The sequence below is a fragment of the Diadema setosum genome, chromosome 12 (genome assembly GCF_964275005.1).
Source record: "Diadema setosum chromosome 12, eeDiaSeto1, whole genome shotgun sequence".
In the NCBI taxonomy this organism is placed as follows: Eukaryota; Metazoa; Echinodermata; class Echinoidea; order Diadematoida; family Diadematidae; genus Diadema; species Diadema setosum.
The window spans coordinates 1,489,295-1,505,465 of NC_092696.1; the positions used below are offsets into that span (position 1 = coordinate 1,489,295).

Sequence of the window (16,171 nt, forward strand, 5' to 3'; positions counted from 1 at the left end):
CTATCTCTCCGATTCAAATCCAGCAAAATCGTACCAGATCGATGACTATATTTCAAGAAATCAAAGTAGAATAGTCATCATTTTTGATGGATTTGACGAGTTTAACGGAAAATTAAGTGGAAAAGACAGCAGTGAGGTCATTCATATTCTAAGAATGGAGCAATATAAGTCATGCAAAGTAATTGTGACCACACGGCCATGGAGAACAGACGAGTTTGTGATGGAAATGAAACTCGCTGACGCTTACACGTTTCTTAACGTAGAAGGATTTAACACGGAGAATTTATCAGCTTACATTAAGAGGTACTTTCGGATAAGAGAGAAGAATAATCGTGCAGAAAGTTTGATAAGTTTTATGGAGGAAAATGAAGTCATCCGGGCGAACATGGCCCCATTTCCTATCTACTGTGCAATGCTTTGCCTTATGTGGAACAATAACAGTGAAGAGAAACAAGAGAAAATGCAAGAATTGAAAACTTTCTCAAAAATCTTTGGAGAAATGATCTCTTTCTTGAAAGAACACTTTGCATCAAAAACCTGTGGAAATCTTCAGAATCAGAACGTTGTTGAGCAATTGAAGAAAGCTCATAGGGCAATTCAAGACATAAGTAAGATAGCATTTAACGGTTTATTGGACAGGAATCTTTCATTCCCTGAAGAACAATTCATAGATTGTCACGATGCCATGGAAACATGCTGCAGCGTGGGTGTTTTGACTACAGAAACAGATGTCATTCCAAGGGAGCGTCTGCGCGATGTCAACTTTTTATCCTTGGTTTCATCAACTGTTTCGTTTCCACACAAGTTGTTCCAAGAATATATTGCAGCGTTGTATATTGAAAATCTATTCGCCAATGATCGCGCCAAGTACGACAAGCTGAAAAGCGAATTTCTTAGTCGACGTCAGGAGTTCCGCTACCTACTCTACTTCACCTCAGCTTTAGAGAATGAACTCGGTCTTGATATCATCCAAGGCTTGGTAGACTCTGCGCCCCATTTCGTGATGGATTATACGCCTGAAGCTGACCGAATGGAGTCTGATGATTGTCGATACCGTGATTTCTGCGTTGACGTTGCGTTTGAATGTCATACTGAAGAAGCCGCCAGAGCAGTGGGAAAACGATGGAAAGAGTTCAAACTCTCATCAGATGAGGCAGGATATGAACATACAAACGCTATGTTTGAACGTCATACCGAGGAGGGCGCTAGAGCAGTGAGAGAACGACGAAAAAAGTACGAACTCTCATCATATTCACCAGAACATACAAATTCAGGAGTCGCTTTCATGGTGCGCTTTAACCAAGTGGTGAGTGATTAAGCTAGGATATCGATTTGAACAGTGCTGAAAAACTAGTACATAATGACAACGCATTTCTGAGCGTGACTATGCATCTTTGTGTGGATGTGGGTGAGCGCGCCCGTGTGTTTAAATACAAACCCCTCAACTTAATATTTGCTATTATGGGTGTAAGATCTGGAGTCCTAAAACGCATAATTGTGGAAAAAATCTAACATAAAGTCATTGAAGTAATCATATGTAAAAAAGGTCTTCTCTCACAATGAAGTTGCATCAAAATTCGCTACATAAATTAAAACATTGAAAAATTCTAAACCACCGTGGGCTTTCTGTTGATGGCAAACTATGTAAATGTGTTTCACTGGCCTTTTCGAAAAGTTTGACTTAGTCAACATTAGGAAATAATTTCCACTTTTGTCATACGAAGCAGCACTATAAACTGGGGTAAAAGTACAACCTTTTCCAAAAATAAGAACGTTCCCTTACAAGTTACAGTCTTAAAACTGCTATTGGTTAAAATCTTTTTAAGTGTGATCATGACTTTACCAAAGACGCTTTGTATCGAAGGGATATGCCATACTACCAACGTGATCAGCAGAGTACCAGACCGATACAATACATTTACGGTTCACAGTATGAGTGTTGGTGAAGTGACGTCAGTATCACTCCTTAGCTCTTTGTCACAATAAAACAAGTTGAGTTATGTAAACATTATTTCTTTCATTAGCTCTGATTAATGACATTAAGATATGATTGATTTTATCAAACTTATATCAGTTGCTCTGAGTTTCCCACCTCCTAAACAACTGCATGTACATTTTCACCATCACCGTGGATTATTACCTTTCACTACATGTCGATTAATGTTCCTTCCAATTAGCCATCATTGGTAATTGACAGTGTGAAATGCGGAAGAACTGCGTCACGTGACTTGGCAGAGGGTATGTGTTCCAGGAGTGTACTTAGGACAGTACACATATATGACTCACAATTTCACGTGGACTTCTACAACATCCTTGGCGCAAAAGCTTCGAACTGTCAGGTAAGAACTTAGCACCATAGTTCCAGGTATGTTATTATGTACAGACTAAAGAATCTGATGGTGTATTATTTTAGTATTTCAAAGAAGCAATGCATACTTTACATGGTACTCCCATTACTTCTCCTTATCGTTATTATGCGTAGTAAGTCCAGATGACAGGGCGTCGTCTGTTGAGTCTTTAATTCCCCCGAGGTCACCTGGACAGCAGTCTTGCACAAGAGGCAGCACACTTTGGTCAGGGAACCCACTTATATACACAATAACAAGAAACAACAAAATAAATAGACTTCGGTCGAGAAATCACTGCTTCATTGTGGATAAAATAATAGCCTAAAAATGAAGGGAAAAAAGAAAATGGTAAGTAATACATCAAGGAGGTACTAGCTCGCGTGTTGCACCTCCTTGGCTACATTTGAAAATGTAATGTCGTATAGAGATAATGCTTATGTTCACGTCTCGTGGAGCCGGGAAATGTGTGAACGTCTTGCCTGGAAATGTTCAAATCTCGAAATTGCTTTAACGAAAATATGCCGGGTTTGGTAAGTCCAGGCTGCCAAGCTACGCTAGGGCTTTTGTCGGGAAATGTGCGAACCACTCCCTTCACTGATTCTGTGCATGTATGGATTGATGATAAACTCTTAGAGTCTCTATCAAAACTACACTGTACGCGTGAGCCATTACCATTTTTCTTTACAGTTATCTTGTCTAAGCGACCTCCTGTACATAGCGGCCTCCTGTCTACAATGATTTTTTTTTTTCATTTCCCTTCAGTGGCGGCTAAAGAAAGGTTTGACTGTACAGTACAACCTGTGTTCGCGACCACCAGTCTGTAGCAACCACCTGCCATAACAAGCACTAAAAAACAATTCCGTCGAAAAGAAAAAGCATTATAAAGATCCTGTCTATTCTATAGCGGCCACCTGTCTACAACATATATTTTCCGTCTCCGTTGTTGTTATAGACAGGTTTTACTATGGGCTACAGTCAAATCTGTCTTAGCGACCATTATGTCTACAGCGCCCACCTTCCATTTTACGACCATCAAAAATAATTCCCTAATAGAGAAAGGCATGTTAAACAACGTATACAGCGGCCTCCTGTTTATAACGGCCACTTTTTGTTTCCCTTGGAGTGACAGCTATAGACAGGTTTGACTGTATAGTAAAACCTTTCTTAACACCACCACCTGTCTATAGAGCCCACATGCCGTAAACGACCACTAAAATTAATTCCCTTCATTTTCAAGAAGTAGCTGAAACTGTGGAAATTCCGTCTTTTCCGCCCATCCCTGCATTCGCCATACCAAACTTGACATTCATTAATGTGCTAATCACTAACAGGGGCGTCACCAGCTTTTTTTCAAGGGGGGTGCGTTTTGACCCTAATGTACGAGATTTTTTTTTTTTTTTTGACAGACATTTGGAATATAGGAAGCTCTCAATCCCTAGACTTTTACTGTTGTTGAGGGAAACCAAGCGGGGAAAGGGCACCGGCGTAGCTAGGATTTCATCTTTTACAGTAAAAAAACCATTTGGAGCTATATTTTTTTCGCTTTGGAAATAAAGGGGGGAGGGCGCACCGGGCGCAGCTGCCGGCAATTACTGGCAGCAACATCAGGAGAAAGGCATAACAATTAAATGCGAGCGAGCGGAGCGAGCGAGCTTGAATATGTTGACATTTTACAGCTTAAAAAAAACCCTGCCGTTTGTTGGTATATTTTTTCGCTTTGGAAATAAAGGGAGGGGGCGCACCGGGCGGAACTGCTGGCAATTACTGGCAGCAACATCAGGTGAATTGCATAACGATTAAATGCGAGCGAGCTTGAAAATTTTACATTTTACAGTCCAAAAGCTGCCGTTCTTAGCCATATTTTTTCGCTTTGGAAATCAAGGGAGGGGGGCGCACCGGGCGGAACTGCTGGCAATTACTAGCAGCAACATCAGGTGAATTGCATAACGATTAAATGCGAGCGAGCGAATAGAGCGAGCTTGAAAATTTCACATTTTACAGTCCAAAAACTGCCGTTCTTAGCCATAATATTATTTTTTCGCTTTCGAAATTAAGGGGGGGGGGAGCGCATGCCACCGAGCGCAACTGCTGGCAATTACTGGCACTGGCAGCAACATCAGGTGAATTGAATAACGATTCAATGCGAGCGAGCGAAGAAAGCGAGCTTGAAAATTTTGACATTTTACAGAAGAAAAACTGCCGTTTGTAGCTATATTTTTTCGCTTTGGAAATTAAGGGGGGGCACCGGGCGCAACTGCTGCAGACAGGTAACATCAGGGGAATTGCATAAAGATTAAATGCGAGCGAGCGAAGAGAGCGAGCTTGGAAATTTTACATTTTACAGTCCCAAAACTGCCGTTCTTAGCCATATTTTTTCGCTTTGGAAATTATGGGAAAGGGCGCACCGGGCGGAACTGCTGGCAATTACTGGCAGCAACATCAGGTGAATTGCAAAACGATAAAATGCGAGCGAGCTTGAAAATTTTACATTTTACAGTCCAAAAACTGCCATTATTAGCCATATTTTTTCGCTTTGGAAATTAAGGGCGGGGGGGGGGGGGGCCGCCGGGCGCAACTGCAGACAATTACTGGCAGTAACATCAGGGGAATTGCATAAAGATTAAATGCGAGCGAGCGAAGAGAGCGAGCTTGAAAATTTTACATTTTACAGTCCAAAAACTGCAATTCTTAGCCATATTTTTTCGCTTTGGAAATTAAGGGAAGGGGCGCACAAGGCGGAACTGCTGGCAATTACTGGCAGCAACATCTGGTGAATTGCATAACGATTAAATGCGAGCGAGCTTGAAAATCTTACATTTTACAGTCCAAAAACTGCCGCTCCTAGCCATATTTTTTCGCTTTGGAAATTAATGAGGGGGGGGGGGGGTGGAGCGCATGCCACCAGGCGCAACTGCTGGCAATTACTGGCAGCAATATCAGGTGAATTGTATAACGATTCAATGCGAGCGAGCGAAGAGAGCGAGCTTGAAAATTTTGACATTTTACAGTAGAAAAACTGCCGTTTGTAACTCTATTTTTTTCGCTTTGGATATTAAGGGGGGGGGGGCGCACCGGGCGAAACTGGACGATTACTGGCAGTAACATCAGGGGAATTGCATAAAGATTAAACGCGAGCGAGCTTTAAAATTTTGACATTTTACAGTCCCAAAACTGCCGTTTGATGCTATATCTTTTTTTGCTTTGGAAATTGAGGGGGCGCACCGGGCGCAACTGCTGGCAATTACTGGCAGCAATATTGGGAGAATTTAAATGTGAGCGAGCGGAGCGAGCGAGCTTGAAAATTGTGACATTTTACAGTCCCAAAACTGCCGTTTGTAGCTATATTTTTTGCAGTAAGGGGGGGGGGGGTGGGGGCACCAGGTGGAACTGCCGGCAATTACTGGCAGCAACTTCAGGAGAACGGCATTACGACTAAATGCCAGCGACCGAGCTTGAAAATTTTGACATTTTACAGTCCAAAAACTGCCGTTTGTAGCTATACTTTTTCGCTTTGGAAATTAAGAGGGGGCGGAGACGCCCGGTGCGCCCCTCCCCCTGGATCCGCCACTGGTAGTCAAGGGTGTCGGTTTATGTTCATGACTGGGGGAGGTATGACCAGCGAGGGGGCGTCGAAGTGACCAAGTATGGGAAGGATGTCAAAAATCTATGTATATAGTCAACACTGTATAGAATACACTTGCACTAGTAGATAATTATGTATAAAATCAGTGCTGCCAGAACCAGGGGTGCGAATTGCTTTTGCCCACGATTTTTTCTCTTTTTTTGTTTGTTTTGTCCCCGATGCAAAATTTCACAAAAATAAATAAATAGATAAAAAATGATAATCACTCAGTGTCCGGCGTTGAGGTCGCTCGCAGACTGAAGGTTTTTTTTTTTTTTAGGGTCTGAAGGGGGGTGCGTTCGCACCCAACGCACCCCCCCCCCCCCCTGGTGACGCCCATGACTAAAGCGTTTTATTATTCCTATCACTTGTGGTTCCATATAGAAGATGTTTTGTTTTTTTTATTTTTTACAATCTAAAACTTGAGGCCTACGCCCCTCCCCTCCACCGGGCTTGTTGGCCATAAACCCCCCCCAAAAAACAAAAAAACAAAACAAAACAAAACAAAACAAAACAAAACAAAACAAAACAAAAACAAAACAACCAAAAAGAAACCACACAAAAAGCAAAACAAAGACAAAAACACACAAGATATAGATGGCGCTGTGTAGCTGATGCCACGCAAGATGAAATCGGTGTGTTGATTTCTCTCGTTTTTTCACCTTGTCCTGAATTGTTATCGCAAAGAGACTTGCATGTGATGTTGATTGTACTACCAGGAACTTTACCGAGTAAGTTATTTGAAAAAACCGACCAGTTGTTTACTTCTGAAATGCATTTCGCCTGTCTGTGTGCAGTAGTGTTTGCTGTGTGCGGAATGGCGCCAGTAGTGAACGGGCCAGCCCCGGGCGCAAACTCAACCCTTGGAGCTTCTAAAGCTACGCAGCAGGATTCTTCCGCAGCATCCAAAGGGTTAATACGTACACATACCTATCACCGACTGACATACAGTGCCATGAACTCCGTGAGTTACGTAACCCGCCATACAAATTGCCGAACAGAGCCTACTCAGCCATCAAAGAATGTGGTATTCTAAAGAAACCAAGGGGACGACGAGCCGGTAAACACATCCACAGGAAAATACCAGTTAGAATAACTTCGTCACGCCAAACATCGATCGAAAGTGAAGATAGACAAAGACAGGTCACAAAGATTACGAAAGAAAGAACGAAAGTAACATTGCCCTTAGTGTACATGGTCAATGCACAGTCCTTGAAAAACAAATTCGATGAATTTAGTACCACAGTTCGAGACCAGAGCTTTGACCTAGTTTCAGTGAGCGAAACATGGTTCAATGATGACTATCCGGAGGGAGCTTTTGGAATTCCTGGCTATGTTTTGTTCAAAAAGAACAGAATCGGAAAACGTGGTGGAGGTGTTGCCCTTTACGTAAAAAGCAATATGGAACCAAGGCACATCGATCACGTCCACGTACCACCTGATCTTGAAATTGTTTGGGTGCAACTGCGCCCTCAACGCCTGCCTCGCTCTGTGTCCTCCATCATAGTAGCATCCGTCTACTCGCCGCCCAATAATGCAAATGAAGACTCGCTGATCCAGCACATTATTTGCTCCCTTGATGACATTTTGGCGAGACACCAAGATGCCGGAATCATCATACTGGGTGACGTCAACCGGTTGAACTTGTCGATAGCCATAAGTTGAAGCAGGTAGTTGACAGGCCTACGAGGAAAGACGCCATACTCGACAAAATCGTCACCAATCTGCAAGGTCTTTACTCTCCTGTGCAAATGACCACTCCAATTGGCAACAGTGACCACACAGGTGTTGTTTGGCAGCCCAAGGAGTACCACGTCCAGCACATCAATCGAAGCTATCGCAAAACAGTTCGACCGATGAAGGAGTCAGACTTGCGGCAGTTTGGGAATTGGTTAGTCAACCATGATTGGTCATCTGTCACAAATGCCAGCGGAGTGAATGCCAAGTGTGATAATTTCTACAAAGATCTCGTTGATGCAATTCAACTGTACCTCCCAAGCAGAGAATCCAAAACCCACTGCAAAGACAAACCCTGGATTACCCCGAGGATAAAGCAACTTATCAAGAGCAGACAAGTTGCTTTCCGCACCAATAGCAAAGACTGGTCTCGTCTGAGAAACAAAATCCAGAGGGAACTCAAGGTCGCAAAAGAGGACTACTACAAGAATCGGATTCAAAGACTCAAGACACAGAATCCGAGCGCGTGGTACAGGTTTGTGAAAATCGCAACGACTAATTGTTCACCGATCAGTGAGATTCGTGTCCCTGGAATCGATGCGGGAGATAGCAAATCGATCGCCGATGCTATCAACAAGCACTTCATCGACATCTCAGCAGACACTCCAACACTTGCCAACCATGACCTACCGACATTCAGGCCTTTTGATCCCTCTACAATTCCCCAAATCCAGCCTTGGAATGTGTACTCAGAACTGAAGAAAATAAAAGTTGGTAAAAGCTGTGGCCCTGATGGAGTGCCTGCGAAGCTCATTCGTGAGTTTGCTGTTGAGTTGTCCTCGCCACTTTGTGACATCATCAACACGTCCTTGCTGGAAGGAGAAGTGCCATGTCAGTGGAAGAGATCCATTGTTGTGCCAATACCTAAAGAAACCCCGCCTACGATAGAAAGACTCCGGCCGATAGCCTTGACGGATCACTTCGCCAAAGTTGCGGAGTTGTTTGTCTATCGTGTCCTGCTTAACGACATTCGAGCAAGTATCGACACACAGCAGTTTGGAAGTAGACAAGGCATGTCCACGACTCACTATCTAGTGCACCTCCTACATCAGCTGTACAGTCATGCGGATAAACTGAAAACTATCTCCACCTTGGTAGTTACAGACTTTTCGAAAGCGTTCGACCTCATTAATCATAACATCGCATTAAACAAACTGTACGTCATGGGTGCCCGTCCATCACTCATCCCTTGGATTAGCAGTTTCCTTGACGGAAGACAGCAGATGACCAGATACAATGGTGTCCTATCCGCACCATTGACTCCTTCTGGAGGTGTACCGCAAGGGACAAGACTCGGGCCGCTCGTCTTCCTCGCTATCATCAACGACGCTCTCTTGTCTACCCCGTCTGTCGGTAGGTGGAAATACGTCAACGACCTGACATTTGTTGAGAGCCTTCGCGTGAACGAGGAAAGCGCCATGCAGGGTGTCCTGAACGAGTTCCAAGATTGGTGTTCTGTTAATAGCCTCAGTGTAAACCCATCTAAGTGTAAAGCAATGCGTATCTCATTTACACGAGACGTGCCACCACCAAACACCATCGGAGTATAAGCTGAACGATGCCACTCTGGAAGAGGTCGAGGAGCTTAAGCTACTTGGTGTGATACTTCAGAGGGACCTCCGATGGCAGAGTCACATCCAAGACATCACCAAGAGAGCCTCTCGAAAGTTCTACGTCATCCGCACGCTAAAACGTTTCCGTGCTTTCACCGAGGATCTCATGACCATCTATACATGCTATGTTCGCCCCTTGTTGGAGTACTGTGTACCTCCTGTCTGGCATTCTTCCATCACCGCCCAGCAGAGTGCAGAACTTGAGCGGGTACAGAAAAGAGCACTCCGAATCATCCTGGGAGATAGATACCTGAACTATGATTCTGCTCTGCAGCAAAGCGGACTCACAACCCTGTACCAACGACGCGAGGATCTATGCTTGAATTTCGCTCTTTCTCTCTTCAAACACTTCAGAGACTGGTTTCCTGAAATGCAGAGCTCTAAAAGACGCCTTAGGCGCAGTGAGAGATTGAGGGAATACAGATGTAGAACTGAAAGACTGAAAAACAGTGCGATGCCTTACTTTGTGAGAACGATCAATGCACGATTTATGTGAATCAATAACAAAGGTTATCATGATTATCAAACTCATACCAGATATGACGCCGGATAAGTTTGAATAATGTTGAATATGGGTGCGGTCCAGCAAGGTCAACAGTTTAACGTTCATGTATTTTCTTTTATAAGCACTACACACAAAGTATTACGATGTACTCTTCCTCTCCATCTCTCTCTCTCTCTCCCCCTCACCCCTATCTCTTCCTCTTTCTCCTTCCTTCTCTTTCCCCCTCTCTCTTTCTTGCTTTCCCACCCCTCTCCCCTCCTCTTCTATACCGCCTGCAACATTGTGAGACTCTTTGACAGAGAATTATATACAATGCCACATTACCTGGAAGATTTATACCAATGCAATATTTTTGATATGTTGAGAATGACTAATATATGATTATTTCCGTAATTTTCCATTATATGTATACATTTTTACTGTTGTTTTTTTTTCCTCTCTTTTTACTTCCCCTGGCAGCCACAATTTTTATAGCAATATTCTACGAATATCAGTTTACTTGGAAAACACACAACTCTGTCTCTTCCTCTTTCTCTTTATATCTCTCCCCATCTCTCTTTCTTGTTTTCCCACCCCTCTCCCCTCCTCTCTTTCTGTACCGCCTGTAACATTATGAAACTCTTTGATAGAGAATACTTACAATACGTGGAAGATTTACAGCAGTGTAATATTTTTGTTATGTTGAGAATGACCAATACATAACTATTTTTGTAATCTTATAATATATGTATACATTTTTATTGGCAATGTTTTCTTCCTTTCCTTTTCACTTACCCCAGCAGCCACAATTTTCTTTTTGCTAAGTAATATCCAACGAATATTACTTTACTTGGAAAACATACAACCTTTCAACAGGTTTGCGCAGCCATCTTTTTTTTTTCAGTGGTAACTAATGATAATTTGAATTTGTTCATTTGATACTGTTTTTAATTCCCGGGGATATATTATGAGAGTATATTAGGCATATTTTATGATATCACACCGCATCAGTTTATTTTATGATGCAGAATCTATAATTTTGTTGTACTTCGATCAATATTTGTAAACATTCATTACATTGTACATTTGACTGTTTGTAAACATTATGTGATCAAACGCAGTCTAAGTGTGACGAATGTACACTTATAATCAGTAATGCCGCGTGGTGGGAGAATGAGAATTTGTAGTGTCTGTATGTGTTTATGTGTGTGAGAGTCACGCATTGGATGTGATGAAGAGATGATTGTGTGTATGTGTTTATGAGTGTACCTGTGTTTGCGCGTGCGTGTGTGTTTGTGAGAGAGAGGGAGGGAAAAGATGTGAATACAATGTAAGAAAAGGAAGTAACCCCATTGGTCCCTTTTAATCAGGTTACGTTTATTCGTCACGTACAGTGTGTTGAATGTAGTGAATGTAATATATTTTATAATGAATAATGTTTTAAATGATGTTAATTGTTATTCTTTAAATAGTGATGAATGATTTGAAAATTGTAAATACTTTCTCTTTTTAATCAACTATGTATTGTGTGAACAAATGTTGCACTTCAGCCTTTTGGCTGCGAGAACATTTCATTCAATAAACCATACCATACCATACCATACCATACCATACCATACCATACCAAAAACACGAAATGACATTCTATTACACTTGGGATGCTTTACCTGCTACGTTTGGTTAAAGTCTGTCATAAGAATTTACAGAGAAGTTTAATACGTTATAAAAGATTTGATCAATCACCCCATGCCCCCACCAGTCCTAATGCTCGGAATTCCTTGATATGACATTAAATTTGACTTTGATAAGAAACTATAATATTCATCAATTTCTTCACAGCACGTACGAACCTAACTCTTTCTTATTTGACTATAGAGAAGAAGAATTTTTATAAAACCATTATAGTTTGGACCCCTCTCCCTCCCTTCCAACCCCTAAGAGAGTTGGGATAATCTAAATAAATTGAGATCCTACAATGTATCACCATAATGATGCTTCCAGCCAAGCTTGGTAGAAATCTTTCAAGGATTTTATCAAGAAAATATCAATGGTGATGGTTCTTGGGCAGTTTTCATATAGGGTTTATGTTCCATTTTATACCAAATATCAGGGAAGTAAATGATTTGCACATTGTTATTTTCCCGGCAATGCATCGTGCAAATATGAAATCATTTACTTCACGACGCTTGCTCATTTTCCGGTTCCACAAACTTACACTATGGCACTTACGGGTCCATTATCACTATGGATGTGCAAACCTACAGCTGTTTCCTTTATTTAGTTAAAACCTTGGGCCATGCCTACGAGCCTCCATCAGGATCTACAAAAAAAAAAAATAACGAAAAATAATACACAGAGTACTATTAAAAATGAGCAGATATCAGTATTGATAATATGAATTATTGTACAATATATACACCACAGACACTGGCGCATAATGCATTTTGGCATACGGAACAAACACATTATTCAGATTATACTGTAGAAAATTACTCATACCTATTATGATGAGGTCTATAGGCTACATAGCAATTACATAGCGTGTGGTTGGTTTTGCTGAGTGGGTGTTGTTTGTGTAAAGAGCGTGTGTGGGTACCTGGTGTCTGTGTTTGGATGTGTGTGTATGGGGGGGGGCGTTTAGAATAACGATATCATTGGAATATTCATCGATACTTCTCAATTATTTTAGTGAATATACAGCACAGATGATAACACAAACAATATACATTAATGGAATTTATAATACATAAACAACTCATTTTTGTCAATGATTGTTGGGAGGGGAGCGGGCGTCAACCACAAATGTCAAAATCTGATTAACCACACATGTCATAACACGTCGACCACAAAATAATGTCAAAATGTCCCAATTTTACTGCAAATGTCATAAACGCGTCACAGGGGAGGATCCAGGAATTCCGTAAAGGGGAGGCGCCTTTACAAAATTTAAGGCTTGCGCACCCCCCTCCCACACACACACACACGAAGGGGAGGTTTTACATTTTTAGAAGTGAAATCCAAGAAGTGAAATCCAAGAAGATTACAAATATTCTGAAATGTACAAAATATCACTGGAGGGAGGAGAAGGGTCACTTAAATGGTGATTGTGTAAAAAGAAATAACCCGTATTAACGATATTAATCGAAGCAAGAATTTGGATCGTGTAAGGCAAGCAATAGAAAGGAAGTACAAAGAATGCATGATAAAAGTAATCCAAATTTACAAGGCAATATTTGAAACGATTTATTGAAATCTAATTCATTCCAGTGTGAAAATATTCAGAACCTCCTCGAAAATGTAAGAACAATACGTATTTTGAAAGCTTTTGAAAAATGTTAGAATATGTGTTACAATTTGGATTTCATAACTATGTTTGAGCTAATTAGTCTGAACTTACTTGTACGAGAACTTGTTTGTGTCATCCTCTTTCGTAGCGTTTGTGTTTATTGGTAAAGTCTATATTCCTCTTCTTTTTTGTTCTTAGTATTTTGTTTCTGTATGTTGTAATGCATTTCATTATGTTATGCTTGTTGTTGGAATTTTTTGGTTGTTACTTTTTGATTGATTAGTTAACTGTTGTATGGTTTTGTTGTTGCTGTAACACTGTATTCACGGCCTCTCTGAAAAAACAGCATCACCTGGCTGATCAAGGGCATTTTATCCCGTGATTAAATTAAATTAAATAAAACAAACAAACAAACAAACAAACAAACAAACAAACAAATGCAGCATTAATGGATATTATGTACGCAAAAAGAAGGCCTCATGTAGTCTGGATTGAGAAATGAGAGAGAAACACACACTCCATTGTCCTTTTTTAAGTAGACAAACTGATATCCATAATATGTCGCTATTATAATCTAAAGGTTTTTATGTTACCATGTAGAGATTCTCTTAAAAAGTATAAGTCTCTATGGCGAAATAAATGATAACATGCCAAGTCGACTTTAAGATACACATACATGCATTTCACGTGTAGGTCTGTTGTTAGATCGTCATGGCGACATAATTATCATTCTACCAAATTACACATGAACCTCTATCGAAGCTTTCTGGTGAGGAACAGGCAACATAGATATAGACATAGACATAGACATAGATATAGTGCACAGTACAACGTTGTGCAAGAGTGTATAATTGGAGCCACGGATTCTGACACGTAGGTAATTACTGTGAAGCGTTTGGGCACCATTATAAGGAGAAACGACTCCAGGAAAGACAAAATTAAAATATATCTCAGCAGTAGGAGGAGAATGTGAGGTGTTAATATGGACTCTTCCTTGGATACACTTGTTTATCAGTTGGAGAATTTCTGCTATTTTGAAAGGAAACAGATTATTTTTGAATGCTGACAACTTTTGATAGTGTCTGCCCACAAACTTAGAACCAGATGAAATAGTCATAGAAGAGAAAGATAGAAAGTTACTAAGATTATCGTAATTTTGTGCTTCTCCACCAAATTTCAACAGATTAAGATTTGAATGTAAATGACGTGGTGTTCTAGTTCAAACGAAATTTTCAACGTCAATACTACAATGTTTTATATTTATTTTTCGACGAGCATTCAACTTCTCTTTAAAGCACAGCGTCATATCATTTATCCACTAGTGTCTATACCATTTTATTTTCACGGGGTAACCCCTTCAGCGAAAGAACTGATTAACAATGTGACTCCACATATAGTACACACAATACATGCAAACTGCACCAGAATATGTAAGAACATGTTGATTAAAGAGAAATATCGTTTGCAGAACTCAGCAGATATCAACTTCAACCTCTGAGATCCTGGCTCTAATGCATAGAATTATCATAATCAAATTAGAATGATTTCAAAAGCTGGACTAACTTTCAATTTTCCCCTGTAAAATCCATAATATTTCAATTCAATATGGAAACACCAATCTTCGCTTCAAGTCCGTTCGAATTCATTTTGTTCTTCAAATAGGGACAGAGCCTTTCTTGTAATGTTCAAAATCAAAGGACATCGACAATTTCTGTACTTTATTTTGCATTTCATTACGTCGAATTCCCCCTTTTTATTGTATGATTCTCTTTTATTTTTTTCCGGTTTCTCTTTGTTCCTTAACAGTATGGATATATCACCTACGGAATGGTCAGCAGTATATTTTATATGCTGGATAGTTCCCTCTTTTTACGCCTCCGCCATGAAGTGTCACCGGAGGAATTGTGTTTTTGGGTTGTCCGTCCGTCCGTCCGTCCTTCCGTCCGTCCGTTCGTCCCTCCGTCCGTAATCAAATTTGTGATTTGTGATGCTCACATTTATTTTTACATTTTGAACATCATCCCTTGGTAACTTTTGGACCCTCCAGTGCCCACACCTACGTACGCTGCTAAAATCAATCCAGAGGTATAACGTATAGACCTGTATTTTTCCAAGAGTGTCTCGAGTTAGCAGCAATCTTTCTGGCAGTCAAATGCTCCAGCATACATAGCTCTGTGCTCATCAAAATATTCATGTAATATCCTCAAGCTGCCACCACAGCTGTGTATTAATAAAGGTGTGTTCATGTATATGCTCAATCGATGACATTTGATGGTAAAGTCCCATTTCAAGGTTCATGAATTTAGCTTGCATATTTTATTCAGGAAAATAAAGAGTCACGTATACAGGCGTACATAGGCCTACACACACACACACACACACACACACACACACGCACACACAAACACACACACACACGCTCTCACACACACAAAGAATAAGGAGTAACCAAAACCAATGCCAAACTGCTGTATTTGTAAGACTGTTTAAATGATTTCTTATATTCATGAATTTGGTGAAATCTTGATGTATTCAGATGATAGAAAAACTCCACCTAAATAATTATTTATATAGTTAAAAGTAGATATATTCGATACACAACCTAATTAAAGTAAAGTAAGTGTTTAATGCACAAAGACAAAACAATCATAAGTCATATTACTTTACATAATAGTTGTCCCGAAATACAGACATGTACAGTGTGGAGGACTCAGAAAACCAATGTCATAATACCAATGATAATGATTTGTCATAATTTTAGTTGAAACTCATTACGATCGTGTTTTGCAAGCAAGCTCGTTCCGTATATTAATGGTACCATCTTTAATGATTTCTCTTTATGAATTTTGTTTTCTGTAATATTTTGATTTTTTTTTCACAGATTGAAGATTTGATGTTGTATTATAGCAGCCATTATAACGATTTATGGCTTCAAACCTCAACGGGAGGTGACTTGGCCCGATGTGTGTGTACTATGCCACGTCTTTTGAAGTTCAGTTTTTGGTGTCCCTACTTGCCTGACAGTTTCCTCTCAACAGCCGTCGCCTCAGCATCATCCTGTCAGGTATGAAGTTTGTTAGT

The 16,171-nt window shown here is 40.6% G+C and overlaps 1 pseudogene; it reads left to right on the forward strand.

Moving 5' to 3' along the window:
- Nucleotides 1-685: 685 nt before the first annotated feature.
- LOC140236275 (uncharacterized) overlaps nucleotides 686-16,171 on the forward strand; it is a 40,606-nt pseudogene continuing 25,120 nt past the window's right edge.